The sequence below is a fragment of the Manis pentadactyla genome, chromosome 12 (genome assembly GCF_030020395.1).
Source record: "Manis pentadactyla isolate mManPen7 chromosome 12, mManPen7.hap1, whole genome shotgun sequence".
Taxonomy (NCBI): Eukaryota; Metazoa; Chordata; class Mammalia; order Pholidota; family Manidae; genus Manis; species Manis pentadactyla.
Genome location: NC_080030.1, coordinates 17,078,209 through 17,096,046, shown reverse-complemented (window position 1 = coordinate 17,096,046; position 17,838 = coordinate 17,078,209). Strand labels below are relative to the sequence as shown.

At 41.0% G+C, this 17,838-nt stretch overlaps 2 pseudogenes; both read right to left on the bottom strand.

Annotated features, from left to right (window-relative positions):
- Positions 1-1,947: 1,947 nt before the first annotated feature.
- On the bottom strand, positions 1,948-9,199 carry LOC118907480 (olfactory receptor 7G2-like; annotated as a pseudogene).
- Positions 9,200-16,054: 6,855 nt separating this feature from the next.
- On the bottom strand, positions 16,055-17,042 carry LOC118907496 (olfactory receptor 7G2-like; annotated as a pseudogene).
- Between the last annotated feature and the right edge of the window lie 796 nt (positions 17,043-17,838).

The following is a 17,838-nucleotide window of genomic DNA, read 5'->3' as shown; positions in this document are numbered from 1 at the left end:
AAAGGGAAAAGCAAAGAGGTCTAGGAGAAGATGGTGGGCCACTATGTAGGCCCCGTGCAGGTGACCTATTCTGCTTATCCTCTGCATGTATTCACCTAACAATTCCTCCGGAGGGACCAGTGAACAATGACTTATCCCTGTTGCAAAACATGAAATAGGGGATGTCAGATTACTGGGTACCCATAGTAAGGGATGGTATTTAGTTCTTTCTTGTATGTGAATTATAAAAATGGAAAGCTCCATATGCAGAGAGCCCAGAAAGACAGTGAAGCCCTAGGGTTTTTGAGCAGAAATAATTGTCAATGGGACCAGTCTCAGGTGTGCTGTATATGATCTGGGCATGTCTGCTGACTAGGTGGTCACAGGAAGACTATTGGCAGTGTCTGTGTCCCTTGGGATTTCAATATCCAAAGCCCCTCAATATTCAAATATTTTTACTCTCATGTGATCACAGGGCAGCACAAATCCTTGAGGAGCAAAGCCCAGAGATGAAGAACTTGGTTTTTTCTGATTCTCTTACCCTGAGAGGGCAAATGAATGCCATCTTCTTCCTCCGTGTGTCTTGGCTCATGTGCTTTTCAAGTCACCTGGCCACCCAAACACATATTCCTTATGGATCTTATGAAGTCCTCACATCAACAGATGCAGTGGCCTTCCAGGTTATTCAGAAGAATCTTCCCAGCTGATTGACATGCACACGGAAGAATACGGGTCTTCAACTGTCAACACGCTAATAAGAAGAAAAGCGTGCAGAAAATGGCATTAATAATCATCTTTCCTGTAAAATGATAAATTGTTTTATACTTCCAATAATACGACAGCATGTCCATAGAGAATCATACCTCTTTAACTCCTTTTTAAAAAAAAATAACTGAAGACTTCTTCAGCCAGAGTTCATTTATCTCAAAATCAACTCAAATGAGTGAGGTGACCTAACCATACCAATACTACACATGATGAAAGTGAGTATGGTGTTGATACTGGCTTTGTTCACCGAGTTGAAGAATGAACTTTGCAAATGCTCAAGGTAGGCGAGCAGGAGAAAAAGGCTTTTTATTCAGAGAAAGCAAAAGTACAGAACTCCCAGCATACACCGGGAGGGGACAAGAGTGCCTGTGTCTGGTCTTTGTCTAGGGCTCTATGTCCCAGACTTAGTGGAGTTGTCTAATTTCTATAGTTTCCACTGGATTACTGTCCACTTTTTGACCAATCTCATTGAAAGTTGTCTATATTTCCAAATTTGGCAAGCTCCTAGCAAACTCACATAACTGTAACTGCCAACAAAATGAAAAAAAATAAAAGGATGTTCTCACCACAAGCATCAAGTTTTTGCACATTCCTGAGGCTCTCAGTAAGCATCCTGTTTCTGTCCCTTCCCGAGGCCCTTATCCTGCTCTAACTGGAAAGGAGCTGCCCCATCTTTACCCTGTCTCAGTGAGTTCTGATATCATTCTGGGAAACAGTTTAATAGCAAAAAACTCAACAATGACCTGGTGGGGGTAAGAAAGTCCAGCTCCCTTTCCTCTCAGTAGGTCTAAATCTGGGGCAAAACCCACACAGTCCTAACCACTGGGTGAGGCAGAAGCTTGTGCCCACCTAGGACCATGGCCTTGCCTACATACCCTTCTGCCCCAACCACCATCTCCCAGTTTATTTTGAGAATCTTCCCCCCAAACCACTGTAACAGGATCCCAGGGCCCAGGATCTCTTTATGGAACATGGACCAGAAAACTGAGTTTAGATGGCTGAAATTAATTGTCAACGATTCCAGAGTTAGAGACAAAGACCAAAATCAGATTTCAAGCCTGAGTAGACAGGCCCCTCGCCATCATGTTTTCTAGTCACTTTACAGAATCTTAGTCATTGAAAAGTTAGGCACTCTGAAACACCAGAAGGCCTTTCTCTTGGACTCATTCTAGACCTGATGCAAATAGGATGACAAAATCATTAAGGGAGAGGTGTCCTCCTGATGAGTTTCCTCAAGGCCCCCTTCATGTGCCTGTTCCTCAGGCTGTAGATGAAGGGGTTCATCATTTGTGGGACCACAGCATACATCACTGAAGCCACTGCAGCCTTCCTGGAAGAGTCAGCAACTGCAGAACTGATGTACACCCCTAATCTGTCCCATAGAACAAGGAGACACCTGAGAGGTGAGACCCACAGGTGGAAAAGGCTTTATACCTTCCCCCTGCTGATGGCACTCGCAAAACAGAGGAGACAATTTTAGCATTAGAGAAAGTGATCCCAGAGAGAGGAAGACCCCCAAAGAGGCTAAACACAACAAATATCAGGAAGTTATTGATGAGGGTGTCAGAGCAGGCCAGCTTGATGACCTGAGCAAGTTCACAGAAGAAGTGGGGGATTTTCCTGTTTGTGCAGAAGGAGAGAGGCAGCACTGTCAGACTGTGGAGCAGGGCATTCCCCATGCCAATGAGCAGAGAGAGCAGAATGAGCAGAACACAGAGTCGGGGGGTCATGATGACCATGTACATCAGGGGGTGACATATGGCCCCATAATGGTCATAGGCCATTGCTGCAAGGAGACAGCTTTCAAAACTAATGAAAAGGAGGTCAATGCAGATCTGGGTGAGGCATCCAGTGTAACTGATGTGCTGATTCTGTGCCTGGATGTTCACCAGCATCTTGGGGATCGTGATTGTGCTTAATGAGATGTCAGCCAGGGATAAGTTAGAGAGGAAGAAGTACATGGGGGTGTGGAGGTGGGGGTCACAGCTGATGGCCAGGATAATGAGCAGGTTCCCCAGGATGGTGACCAGGTACACGGACAGGAACAGCCCAAAGAGGAGGGGCTGCAGTTCCGGATCCTCAGTCAATCCCAGGAGGAGCAATTCTGAAATATCTGTGTGATTTCTGGGTCCATGTAGTTAATGAACCTATGGAAAATATTGAGTGACAAGAAAATAAAACATATGGTCCATGGACCAGCCACAGCACCTGGGAACTTGTTAGAAATGCCAATCCTCGGGTCCTGCTCCATCTTACTGATGATATGTCCCAGGGCAGGTGCCCAGCAACATGTTTTTACAATCCCTGCAGATAACGCTGACCTGTACATTAACGACTGAGAACTGTTACCCAAGAAACACTCTCATGCATCTCAAGAACCCCAGGTAATACAAAAATCTTTTCCTCTTCTTTTATCTCCCTCTATCCTACTTCCCTCCCTACTTCTCTACCGTCTTGTCACTTAATCAGCCCAAATTTAATTGAGAATGACTTTCTGACACACTGGCAAGTTCTGGGAGCAGAATAAAGACCGCATGAGTTTATTCCCTCAGACTATTCCACACCTCCAGACAATCAGAAACATGCGAATGAAATTGCAAAATTTGTCTTATCTTCAGGATCATCTTTGCAACATGACACCAAAGCTCTTCTGTGGGTGGATGTATTTAGTTGCAGGTGAAATGATCACCTTAGACAAGGGCACTCCAAGCAGCTTGCGGAGATGCATGTCTCCTAAATGCTGACCTCCTGTCGAGCACTGTCTAGTGGACATTATGTTACCTGCTGGCATCATTACGGTAGGATGCTTGATATGTTTCCTGGAAACTGCATCATGGAAACAGAAGGTCTGCCTCTGAGAAGGGCAGAGAGACCCAGTGAAATCCCCGGTTTCTGGGAAAGAAGACGGTGGCAGGGGATGTGTCTCAGCTTTTGCTTCCTGGCTCTGCAGCACTGTTGAGTGAGGTGGTCACAGAGACACTACTTGCAGTCTCTGCATCCCTGGGGGCTCAATATTCAAAGCTCCTCATTAGACAAACTTTATTATTATTTGGGTCCCAGGACAGTGCAAACTCTCAAAGACCAGGACTGTAGAAGGAAGGCAATTGGGATGGCTGCCTCCCTAGGCTGTGAGGCCAGGTGTTTACCATTTATTTCTCTCTTCCCATTGCACACAGCTTGCCCATGTGGGAACATCAGCCTTCTCTCTTTGGACCCAGTCTGCATGTTTTCAGTAGAAGCTATGGCATCTAACCCAGTTAGGGATATCAGGAAATTGATTCTAAATTTAAGTGTGAAAATATATTTTGTGTAAAAATATACACTTTTAAGTATACCTAAATAATGGTAAAATGCACTCAGATTTTTCATTCAAGATCCCCTGAATGTTCCCTGGGTCTTAAAATTCATTCTATTTCATACTGCAGGTTCTGATCTACAATTTTTAACCATTTCTGACTGTCATTAATATAGACAGATTTGAGATTTTGAACACCTTTCCTATTTTCACTTCATGGGATCATGGGTTGAAATTATGACACTTCATCTTTAATAGAGTTATGAGAAATTACAATGTCATGGGCAAAGCACTTGTCTGCTGTGTGATCCATACTGTGAGTGGAGTGAATGAGATTTCTACCTTAAATTCTAGGTGAACATGTTACTCCATTTTATTGTTCATTGCAAACATTTAATCATTAATGAATTTACTGTATTCATGCACTGATCAATTTATATTTCCATGTTAACTTTTTAGATGATCTTGTGTTGAAAACAATATGGCATTTCCTCAAAATATTAAATGAAGAATTACATATGATGTAGTAATTCCACTTCTAGATGTATTCTCCCAAAAATGGAGGCAAAGACTTGAAGAGGCATTTGGAACAGCCATGCTCATGGCAGCATTATTCACAATGGCTACACGGTTGAAGCAGCCCACCTGCCTTATCAACTGATGAATGGATAAACAAAATATGGTACACACACAATGGGACTTTATCGAACCTAAAAGGAAGGAAATTCTGACACACACTGCAGCATGGATGAATTTAAAGACATTATACTCAGTAAACTAAGTCACAAAGGGGTACACAGTGTCTGATTCTACTTGAATGAGGTTCCAAGATTAGTGAAATTCAGTCACAGAAATGAGAATGAGACGGCCAAGGTCTGGTGTCAAGAGGACCAGGGTGGACTGTCAATAGGTACTGATTTCAGTTTGAGAGATGAAGAATTCTATGGATGGCTGGGGGAGGCGGGTAGGAAACATGGTTAAGGACACTGACCTGGACACTTACAACTGATGACAGCGGTAAAAGAGCCTGAACAGCCAAAGCCATCTTAAGAGAAACAAAGCTATAGGCATCATGTTTTCTAATCCCAAACTATATCACAAAGCTAAAGTAACCAAAGAAGAATGGTCCTGGCATAGAAACAGACACACAGATGGGTGCAACAGAGGAAAGAGCCCACAGATAAACCAGCACATACATGGTCAACCTATATTTGACAAGGGCACTGAGATTGCTCAGTGGGAAAAAGACCATCTCTTCAATAAATGATTTATGGAAAACTGGTAACCATATTCAATGAAATGAGATTGGATCATTATCTTACAACCCCCAGAAAAATAATGTTAAGGTGGGTTTAAGACTCTAACATGGGACCTGAAACCATAGAATTCTCAGAAGTAAGTGCAGGGAAATTTCTTTAACACTGTTTTTGGCAAGGATTGTTGAATATGACACCAAAAGTAACAACAACACATGGGACAAATAAGAGTTAAACTCATCTCACTGTGAATCACTGTATTGTACACCTGAAACCAGTATAATACTGTTTATCAGCTATACTTCAATAAATACTAAGTAAATAAACAAATAGACAATCAAACTCATAGAAACAGTAGAATGGTGGCTTGGGAAATTCTCTACTAACCTGACTCAGAGAAGGTCAGCTGGTTTTCTGTCTCTGGCATAGTGTCTGGGGTGTGAGTGTCTGGGGGTGACTTCTCCATCTAGTGCCACCACCTGGTGACCCTGAGCAGAACCAATCCAGGAACAACACACACGTGGAGGACTGAATGCATTCCTACCGCCCAGTTCCTTGACATTCTACATATCTGAAATCCTTGTAAAGACAGAAAGCTCTGTTATTTCATTATATTAGAGGTCAAGAACCTTTTGTTTTTCACTAATTTATTCTTCTTTTTCTAGTGTCACTAATTGTGGGCTTAGCCTGTTAATTTTGGATTTTTTTTGTTTCCTGCGGTAAGACTTTATTGCATGTACCGTTCTCTTACAACTGCCTTCACTGTATCCCACAGGTTTCAGGCTGTTGAGTTGCTGTCATTTGTTTCCATATATATCTTGATAGCTGTTTTTATTTTTCCATTGATCCATTGATAGTTAAGCCTCAATGTGTTCATGAGCTTTTCCGTTTTCTTTCCATAATCTATTTCTAATTCCATACTTTATGATCTGAGAAGCTGGTTGATACAATTTCAATCTTTTTAAATTTATTGAGGCTCTACTTACAGCCTAGTATGTGATCTATTCTGGAAACATTCCATGTACACTTTAGAAGAATATGTATCTGCCTCTTTTGGGTGGAGTGTTCTGTAGATGTCCATTAGGTCCATCTGTTCTAATATATTGTTAGTGCCTCTGTCTTCTTCTTTATTTTCTGTCTGGCTGATCTGTCTATTGGTGTGACTGGTGTGTAGTTGTCTCCTAAAATGAAACTGTTACATTCCACTTCCCCCTTTAATTGTATTTGTTTCACATATGCAGGTGCTCCTATACTGGGTTCATAGATATTTATAATGGTTATATCCTCTTGTTGGGCTGACTCCTTTATCATTAAGTAATGTCCTTCTTTTTCTCTTGCTACTTTCTTTGTTTTGAAATGTATTTACTGTCTGATATAAGCACTGCTGTTCCTAATTTTTTTCTCCCTATTATTTGTTTGAAATATCTTTTTCCATCCCTTCACTTTTAGTCTGTGTATGTCTTTGGGTTTAAAGTGAGTGTCTTGTAGGCAGCATACAGATGGGTCTTGTTTTTTTTATCCATTCTTCCACTCCTTGTTTTTTTGTTGGAGCATTCATTCAGTCCATTTAAATTTAGGGTGATTATTGATAGATATGTACTTATTTCCATTGTAGGTTTTAGATTTGTGGTCACCAAAGGTTCAAGGACAGTTTCCTTACTATCTAACTGTCCATCTTAAATCACTTATTACTCTTAAGGTTTTCCCCCCCACCTTTTCTTCTTCTTCTTCCTCCTCCACTCTTTATATATCCAGTGTCATATTCTGTACTCTTTGTGTATCCCTTGACTAACTTTGTAAGTAGTTGATTTAATTTTGTATTTACTTAGTAATTAATTGGTCTTCTACCTTTACTGTGGGTTTATTTTCTCTGGTGACAACTATTTAGCCTTAGGAACATTTCCATCTAGAGCAGGTCCTTTAAGAACTCCTGTATTTCTACATATAGAATGGTTTGGTTGTGGTGAAGTCCCTCAACTTTTGCTTATCTGGGAAGAGTTTAAGCCTCACTTCAAATTTTCATGATAATCGTTCTGGGTAGAGTATTCTTGGTTGGGGACCCTTCTGTTTCATTATGTTAAATGTATCATGCCACATTTCTCTCCTGTAAGGTTTTTGCTGAAAAGTTTGCTGATAGCCTGTGGAGTTTCTTTTATATGTGATCTTTTTTCCGTCTCTGGCTGCATACAATACTCTCTCCTTGTCCTTAATCTTTGCCATTTTAATTATTATATGTCTTGGTATTGTCTTCCTATGGTTCCTTTTGTTGGGAGATCTCTGCACTTCCATGATCTGAGTGTCTGTTTCCTTCCCCAGATTGGGGAAGTTTTCAGCAATTGTTTCCTCAAAGATACTTTCTATCCCTTCGTCTCTCTTTCCTTCTTCTGGTGCCCCTATAATTAGAAAGTTGTTTCATTAGGTGTGGCCACACAGCTCTCTTATTATTCTTTTATTCTTAGAGGTCCTTTTTTCTCTCTGTGCTTCAGCTTCTTTGTTTTCCTGTTCTCTAACTTCTATTTCATTTACTGTTTCCTCTACTTCATCTAATGTAGATTTAAATCTCTCCGTTGTATGTTTCATTTCAGATACTGTATTCGTCAGCTCTGGGTGGCCTGTTTTGAGGTTTTCTATCTCTTTGTTGAAGTCCTTCCTGAAATAATGGATACTTTTGTGTAAATATGTGAACATGTTTATGACTTTTGAAATCTTTATTGAGAAGATTGGTGATTTCAGTTTCAATAATCCCTCTTTCTAGTTTTTTTTTTCTTGAATTATTGTTTTGGCCAAATTCATGTTTCTTCATTTTTTTAGTGTTTCTTATGGGATAATAGATTTGTGTAGGAGGCACTCTCTAGTGCCCAGGAGCTCAGTTTCCTGTTTGGGGGCCCCAGCTGTTGGTGTGTAGTGGGTGTTGCACCTGTGTGCCTTGCTAGTAGTATTCTGATTTCAGGTGGGCTGTGTGGGACATCAGCTGATCACAGGAGTGGGAAGAATACTCTGTGGAGCTGCCTTGGGTGGAGCCACCCTCCCTCCAGCTTGCTGCAATGACAGGGGCTCAGGACTGGTGGCTGCCAGGAAGAAAGAACTCTTGGGGCTGAGCTGCACATGCATGCGCTATGTTACTGGGATGGAGCTGTGGTGGACAGAACTGCCCTCTGCATGGCCTGCTGCAATGGAAGGGACCACTGGTGAACAGGACCAGCACCTGCTGGGAAGAAGGAACTCCCAAGGCTGGCTTTTGCATGAAGCTCCTTGGCTGGCCCAAAAGAAGGTTGAGCAGGCTGTAGGTTCTCCCCCTGCATACCTGGGAGTAAAGAGTGATTTCCCTGTGAGCTGGCAGGACATGCACCACTATGAGGAGTCTCTGGGCTGTGTTATCAGTGAGGGAGATGGAGCAACTGAAGCTCGTGAGGGCTCCCAACCTGTTGGGCTGACCGTGGGCTGAGGAGGTATTGCCTACCTGATCTTTCTTCCACACAGAGAATATTATGCAATCCATGCCCCTCTGGCACCCCTCGCACTGCTGGGACGTCTTTCATACTGCCCACTCTTCTATCCTTCTTGGGAGCAGGTAGGGTGTTCCTTTTCTTCACAGGCAGCTGGGATCTCAGCCTCCCCAAGTGTTCTGCCATGTCTATTGTCCAGCCCCACCAATGACCAGGATACCATGCAATGTAGGCTCATGCTCCCAGAGCAAATCTCCAGGACAGGTGTTCAGGGTCCTGGGCTTCTACTCCCTCCCCGCTCCACTCCTCTTACTCAACTTTGTGGGCCTGGGTGAGGGGAGGGCTTGGGTTCCACCAGATCATGTCTTTGTCACTTTACCCTTTTCTGCAGGGTTCTCTCTTTTCCCCCAGATGTAGGTGGTCAGTTCTGCCGTCTTCAGGTTGATTTCAGGCATACCTGTATTTGCTGTATTTTCATGTTCTATTTGATTTGGGGAGGAGGTTTTTGCCTTGACTTCCTACACTGCCATAGTTTTTTCCCCATCCTCATTGTAGGTGTTTTTATTGCAATAAAATACAGGTGTACATGAAGTGCTCATGTCACATAGTTTCACAATCTTGATTCTATTCTTCCAGAGTGAATCACCAGAAAAGAACTTTTATTATTGGTAACCCTAAAACTTTTACAGTTAATATCCACAAACAATTGCAGTTCTGTATTTTGAATGCTTTGTGTACACTGAATGAAACTGTATATGTCTTTTATAATTGGCATTCTTGCATCTTTCATTTTTTAAATCAGTGTTTATATATTAGTCCTGCTTCAATATTTTTAATTACCAAAGATTGATACATTATATTGCTATATCACAATTCATTTCTCCATTCCCTCATTCATGGGTATTATGGTTGGGGCCTTCTATGCTGTGTTTGTGTATGAAGATATATACAACATAAAGCCTGGGGGATTACTTCACCAGCAAGGTGATGTTGTCTCTGGGAAGCAGAATAAGAATTTCCAGGGAGACAAGAGGCATGCCTGCTATAAGCATTTTGTTTTGTTACCCTACTTACTGAATTTGATACAGCAGAATGTCAACATCGGTTAATCCTGGAATGAGTTGAAAGGTAGTCCTGTTTTTTATTTATTGTACTCTCTCTGCTTCAGTTACATAAAATATATGATAATTTTATAAAGACAATCAGGTATACAAGGAAGGCAGCCAACTGAGTCTCTGTGTCTCCACTTTCTCTCCAGCATCCTCTAGCCCAGCTATGTGGATAATAAAAACACCCTTCTGTGCAATGTTGTATCAAAAACAGGCTGGCCAGAAAATGAAAACCTCTCCAAAACCCTTCCTTATGACACACAAGAATTGAAGTAAATGTCAGAAACAAGTATAAGCATGTGTGAACATGTATAAGCTGGCAGATTGCTGCTCAGAAGGAGAACACATTCTGCCAGTTTTTAGAGAGATTAGGAGATGAGTAGATCAAGAGCTGGCTGCGTATTAGTACAAATGCACATAGGAACTTGTTATCAAGGAGAAGACAGTTAGGCTGGAGAGCACGGCACACATGGTTGTGATCATTTCATGCCTATCCCCTCCTGCTTCCCATAGAGGCAATTGTAGTAAAACACCTGTCTTCCTCACCAAAGCCGTAGCTACGGGACTTTTAGTTACCTGGTTGGTACCAGTTTGGAACAATGCTTTACATGTCACTTGGACATGGAAGACGGAAGATCTGTCCTCAGGAAGGGCAGAGACACCAAGTGAGGCAGGAGGCTCCCAGTCAGGAAAGGTCATCCCAGCACGGAGCACAGGTGTGCGCCTCCTGACTAGGTCAGCGCTGCTCCAGGAGGTTGTCACGGACTGACTCCTCACAGTCTCTATGCTCTGGGGGGACTGATATCCAGTGCAACTCATAAAAAACTATTTTCATGTCATTCTGATCCATTAGGCTATGCAAATCCTTAAAGACTAAGAAAATTCAAGCATAGAATTCATAGTGCCTGATTCCTGCCCTGGAAAGCCTAGTGTACACCATGCAACCTCTTCACCTGTTCTGGACCACCTCTGTGTTACATACTTTGCACACATGTACACACACTCCTTTGTTAATGGAGCTGGAGGATATTATGCTCAGTGAAATAAGCCAGGCAGAGAAAGACAAATACCAAATGATTTCACTCATCTGTGGAGCATAAGAACAAAGAAAAACTGAAGGAGCAAAACAGCAGCAGAATCACAGAACTCAAGAATGGACTAGCAGTTACCAAAGGGACAGGGATTCGGGAGGATGGGTGGGAAGGGAGGGATAAGGTGGGGGGAAGAAAGGGGGTATTACCATTAGCATGTATAATATGGGGGGCATGGGGAGGGCTGTGCAATGCAGAGAGGACAAGTGGTGATTCTATGGCATCTTGCTACACTGATGGACAGTGACTGTGATGGGGTTTGTGGGGGGGCACTTGGTGAAGGGGAGACCCTAGTAAACATAATGTTCTTCATGTAATTGTAGATTAATGATAACAACAAAATATTAGATGAAATTAAAAAATTCAAAAACAAACAAACAAACAAAGAACTGAACTAATCTAACAGCTTGATCTGTGGTATTCTCAATGTCACTGAGAAACAAGAGTCAGTAAACTGAATTCAGAAGTAGAGAACTGGGGATTGGTGAGTGTAATTGTGAAGCACTACACAAGGAAGAAAGAACAGCAGCACATTGGTAGAAAAAGAGAGCAGGGAAAAATTTATCATTGAAATAAAATCTGCCAGTCAAAAAGCTAACAACTAGCAATAAAAATAATCCTGTAATAGAAAACAAACAAAATGAATAATCAGAACATAAGGAAGCCAGCAAGGGCTGAGACAGATAAGAGATGGGGAAAAATATTAAAGAGCATATCAAAGAGCTAATGTCAGACAGACCATATCAACATACAATTGATGAAAAGGCAGACACAGGGTAGACCACGTGAGGTGGTTTTTGAACAATTCTAAATTTTAGTGGCTCAACCAATGTGGTTATTGCAGAGATTTTAATATTTGGCTGGATTCTGGATGCATTTTGATGATACAAACAACAGGGATTTCTGGAAGACTGGGTACAGGCTATAAGAGAACAAAGTGAATCAAGGGTGGTGCCCAGTGAGAGAAAACTGATCAGCAGCAGAAGATTTGGATTTGCCATCAATGATAACAGGAGAAAGTGTGTGCATATAATATTTGTAGATTAATATCAAGATTTTTCTCATGAAAATGCGTATTAGGCATCTATGTGGGGATGTCAAGTGGACAGTTGAATATCCACTTCTGGAATTCAATATAGAGGATCTCTATAGAGACTTGAATTTGAGAGTCCTTAGTGTGTTGATTTTCTATAAACCATGCAATAGCCTGGATGCTATTGCAAAAAAGTGAGGTCAGCTGCAGGAGAGGACTGAATGCTGACCCAAGGGTCTCTCCTGAGTTGAGGGCTGGGGACATGAGGATGATGATCATAAGAGACAGACAAATAGTAGCCAGTGACATGGGAATAAATCCATAATAATATGTGATGCTTAAAAATGATAAAGGAATGTATTTTAGTAAGAAATAAACTGAATCAGTCATATTTTCCCAGAAGAAATACAGATGGCCAAGAGCACATGAAAAGATGCTCCTGCATCACTAGTCATCACGGAAATGCAAATTAAAACCAGAATGACGTATCATCTCACACCATTCAGCATGGCCACCATCCATCAGACAAGGACTAACAAGTGTTGGCAAGGATGTGGAGGAAAGGGAACCTCCTAAACTGTTGGTCAGAATGTAAATTGGTACAGTCACTATGAAAAGCAGTATGGAAGCTTCTCAAGAAATGAGAAATAGGAATACCATATAACCCAGTAATTCTACTTCTATGAATTTACCCAAGAAAACAAAATTCCCAATTTGAAAGGGAACACACACCTCTATGTTTATTACTACATCATTTATAATAGCCAAGATATGGAAGCAACCAAGGTGTCCATCATAGATGAATGGATAAAGAAGTCATGATACATACATGCAATGGAATATTATTCAGCCATAAAAAAGAAAACATGCTGCCATTTGAGACAACATGGATGGATTTAGAGGGTATTATGCTAAGTGAAATAAGCCAAGTGGGAAAAGGCAAACACCATATGATTTCACTTATTTGTGGAGTCTAAAATGAAAACAAACAATCCCCCTTGCCAAACTGCAGTAGATTCATAGACACTGAGAAGGGACTAGTCATTACCATGGGGCAGGGGTTGAGGTGGGTGGCTGGAGATGGTGAAAGGTATAATGAGGCACAAAAATTCTCAATAATAATTGTTGATAATAAAAAGTTGGTCACAGGGATGCTAGTATAGCATGGAGACTATAGCCATTGATTCTGTAAGATCTTTTCATGTTGATAGAAAGTCCCTGTATTCATTGGGGTGAGCATGTAATAATGTGGGTAACTGTTGAACTACTGTGTTTCCTACTTGAAACCAATGTAAATGTTTATCAGCTATACTTCAATAAAATATAAATAAATAAATTGTATCGATGTTGCTGTTAAGTCATTTAAGGGAAGGTTTGAGAATGAAACAATGCAGACTTGACAAGGTAGAGAACCCTGATGACCCTTTAAGAACCCATGGGTGGGCCAAATCACTGTCACTGCGGGGAGGTAAGGGGAAAGGCCTCCTATTCCACCACCTTGGCAATATCACTCTCAGAGCAGATGCTAATATATATTCTGTAATGGACTAAGCATGAACAAATTTTTCACTCCCTTTTTAGAATTCCACTACCAATGTTTCCCAATTTCATAATAGCAGCTTCAACATGTACATCAATATTTTAAGCCTCACAGGATATAGATCAAAATTATGGGTCTTGTAGTCAATAATGTTGCAATAAATTGCAAATTATCATGAGTGGTTAAACTGTGGTGTAATGTATCATTGTGATAGTAACTGAAATAGGAAATGGGACTTCTTTGTTATCACAATAAATTTAGTTTTAGCTGAACGATTTGATACAATAATTGAGACACAGTATATTGGTGCAGGGTAGCTATCAGATCTATTATTCTGAAAATAACATCCAGAAAAATATCAATATATAGATGAGCAGTATACTAATTACTGATTGGCATTATAGTGAATGGATGGACATAGTAATAAAATGTTCTTGGACATAAAAACAAATTTGGATATTCCTGCCTCACACCAAACATAAAAACTAATTTCACTTCACATAGCTTTATGCCTCAAGTTTAAAAGGTAAACATATCTGTCCCTTAGAGTACAGTAAGTAGGGATTTCAACATCTAGTCCTACTGAGCACCAATGATCAGGGAAAATATGGACAAATTACACTATTTCAAAATTCAGCACAATTATGCATCACAAACATTGTAGATAAAGCACATGAAAAGAGCAACTCCACTAAAGAATAGATTTTTAATGCATAAACTCATAAAGGATGGCTATACCAATTGAATAAGGAGCTCATGGATTAATAAGAAAATGATAGACATCTCAATGGAAACATGACAGATACAAATTTCAGTGGAAATACCATAAGACATGGATTTCACACAAGGAGGTATATAAAAGGCCAATAGTACGTGAAACTGCTTACACTCATAATAAGAGAAATGTAAATTAATTAAATGATATTTTACAGCCCTTTTTCAAACTGACTGAAAATGTTTTGGTGATGATGTAGAATAGCAGGACCGTGCAATGTGTCGGTAAATTGGTCCAACTGCTCAGGAAAACTCTTTGTAACTACAGAGGAGGAAAGATACTTCACAAAAACCAAGAATTCCTCTCCAACTATAAAACCATCTCTGATTTATCCCAGGAGATATAGAAGAGAATATTCAAACAGCTTTACTCATAATAGGAGAAAAATATTTGCCCAAAATTTCATCAACATCAAAAAACCTATCTTTTTTATTGTAAACCTAAGTCATATAAATAGAGAACACTGAAAATAAACAAATAGCTGCCAAACCCCACAAACCGATTAAACCTCAGAAGTGAAATGAAGAGAATAACGACCAAGAGATATTCATTCATTAAGTTGAAACTCTAACAAAGTCAAAAAGAAGCAAAACTTTGTAATACATTGTATACATGTACATGCAGAAGCAATAAAAAGCTGCATGAAGTTATAAAAATGACATTTTTGTAGGGTAAAATGTACAATACTGGCAATTAAGTATTGACTGCATGAACCCAATTTCTGTGCGTGGTTACATTGCTCCCACTTTCTCTTTGTGTCTTTTCCTTATCTATCTGTATGCTATGGATACATGTGATTACATGTATTTCCATTCCTCTAGATAATCCAGCTGAAGGTCCTTCACTGTAAAGACTTTTCTCTTGGTGACTCTGAGGCATCTCGCTGCACTGATGGACAGTGACTGCATTGGGGTCTGGGTGGGGACTTGATGATATGGGTAAATGTAGTAACCACATTGTTTTTTCATGTGAAACCTTCATAAGAGTGTATATCAATAATACCTTAATTAAAAAATAAATATTTTTTTAAAAAGACTTTTTTTCTAAATAAGTATCATTGATTCTATTAACATACAAGTTAATATTTATATGATATCTTGGTAAGGGGAGAATTCGGATGTGGCTATATATTCAGAAGACCACACCATTCTACATATGACTTCTTTTGACTCTATGGAAAGGTCTAGTATCAGCTGACCAAGGGAAGGAAAGATTTCTGTTTCTTACCATGTGTCCAAGAATGACACCTGTATCTGCTTCCCACTGATGAATCTCAAATATATCACAATCATCTCAAACCGCTGAGAGAATCTAATTATGTTGATTTTATAGTTAATGTAAATGAATGTGCTGGATGCCAAGGTTGCCTCAGAAGAGTATGTTTACCAATGACTACTCTCACTGAGTATGAGATTGGGGACTGAAAGGATCAGACAAAAGGTAGTTTCTAGAAATGACCACAGGTTTGCTTTAATCCTATCCTATCCACATTGTGCAATGCTCCTTGTTTGGAGAGTAAAGTACAAAAGAAAAACAAACCCACTAAAACTGGAACCCCTGACTGAGCATTGCTCATATGGACCCTGAGAAAAGAAACTGAGTTGAGAGAACTGAAATCATTCTCAAACACCAATTAGCTGGACAAAAAGCATGACTGTGTTTCAACCCCACATTGAAATGCACTTGGCCATTATGTCATTTAATCATTATAGAGGCACATGGTAGTGGAAGAAACAGGCATCTGACTCACGCAAAGATCCTGTCATTTTGACTCATTCAATAAAAACAAGTCTAAAGCAGTTGACACCATTGAAGACAGAGGTATCCTACTGATTATTTTTCTCAAGTCCCCCTTTATGTCCCTATTCCTCAGGCTGTAGATGAAGGGGTTCATCATTTGTGGAATCACGATGTACATCACTGAAGTCACTGCAGCCTTCCTGGAAGAGTCAGTAACTGCAGAGCTAATGCACACCCCTAAACCTGTCCCATAGAACAAGGAAACAACTGAGAGGTGAGACCCACATGTGGAAAAAGCTTTAAGCTTTCCCTCCACCGAGGGTATTCTCAAAACAGAAGAGACAATTTGAGTATAAGACAAAATGATCCCAGAGACAGGCATACCTCCAAATACAGCAGCCACAATATATATCAGGATGTTATTGATGAGGGTGTCAGAGCAGGCAGGCTTGATGACCTGAGCAAGTTCACAGAAGAAGTGGGGATTTCCCTGTTTGTGCAGAAGGATAGCCTCAGCGCCATCAGACTGTGGAGCAGGGCATCCATGATGCTGAGGAGCAGACAGAGCAGAATCAGCAGGACACAGAGCCGGGGGTCATGATGACCGTGTACCTCAGTGGATGGCAGATGGCCACATGGCGGTCATAGGCAATTGCTGCAAAGAGGGATCTTTCAAAACTAATAAAAACAAGGACAAAGCGGATCTGGGTGATGCAGCCTGTAAAACTGATGTGCTGATTCTGTGCCTGGATGTTCACCAGCATCTTGGGGATGGTGGTTGTGCTTAAAGAGATGCCAGCCAAGAACAGTTGGGAGAGGAAGAAGTACATGGGGGTGTGGAGGTGGGCGTCAGAGCCGATGGCCAGGATGATGAGCAGGTTCCCCAGGATGGTGACCAGGTACATGGACAGGAAGAGGCCAAAGAGAAGGGGCTGCAGTTCTGGCTCCTGTGTCAATCCGAGGAGGAGGAATTCAGAAATATCTGTGTGATTTCTGGGGTCCATGAAGTTAATGAACCTATAGAAAATATTGGGTGACAAGAAAATAAAACATATGGTTCATGGACCAGCCACAGCACCTGGGTACTTGTAAGAAATGCCAGTCCTCAAGTCCTGCTCCTTCTTACTGATGACACGTCCCAGGGCTGGTGCCCAGCAACATGTTTTTACATCTCTGCAGATAATGCTGACCTACACTAACGACTGAGGACTGTTACCCTAGAAACAAGCTCATGCACCCCATGAACCCCAGGTAATACAAAAATCTTTTTCTCTCCTTTTATCTCTCTCTATCCTACTTCCCTCCCTCCTTCTCTACCCTCTTCTTCCTTGATCAACCCAAATTTTATTGGGAATGACTGACACACTGCAGTAAGTCCTGAGATCAGAATAAAGACCACATGGTTTTATTCCCTCAGAATATTCCACAACTCCAGGCAATCAGAAAGATGAGAATGAAATTACAGAATCTGTCTCATCTTCAGGATCATCTTCTCTAAATGTGAGAGACATTATATGAGAAAAACAAAACCCAGCTGCATGGGGAAGGATGAAATGCATAGGATACTGAATAGACAGATATGAATAATGACAATGTGTGCTGGACACACAGACGTGTAAAGGAGCACCAGTGCCACACATCCAAACAGGCATGTCCTGTGCACCCGAGGTTCTCCGACTCCTCTGGAGAGAAGTGGTCGTCAGAAGACTGGTCAGTTGGTATAACATATAGACTCAGACACTGTGAATTTAATCCAGGCTCCTGCACTTGCCTTGTGAGCTGGGAAAACTTTTTAACTGCTGAGAA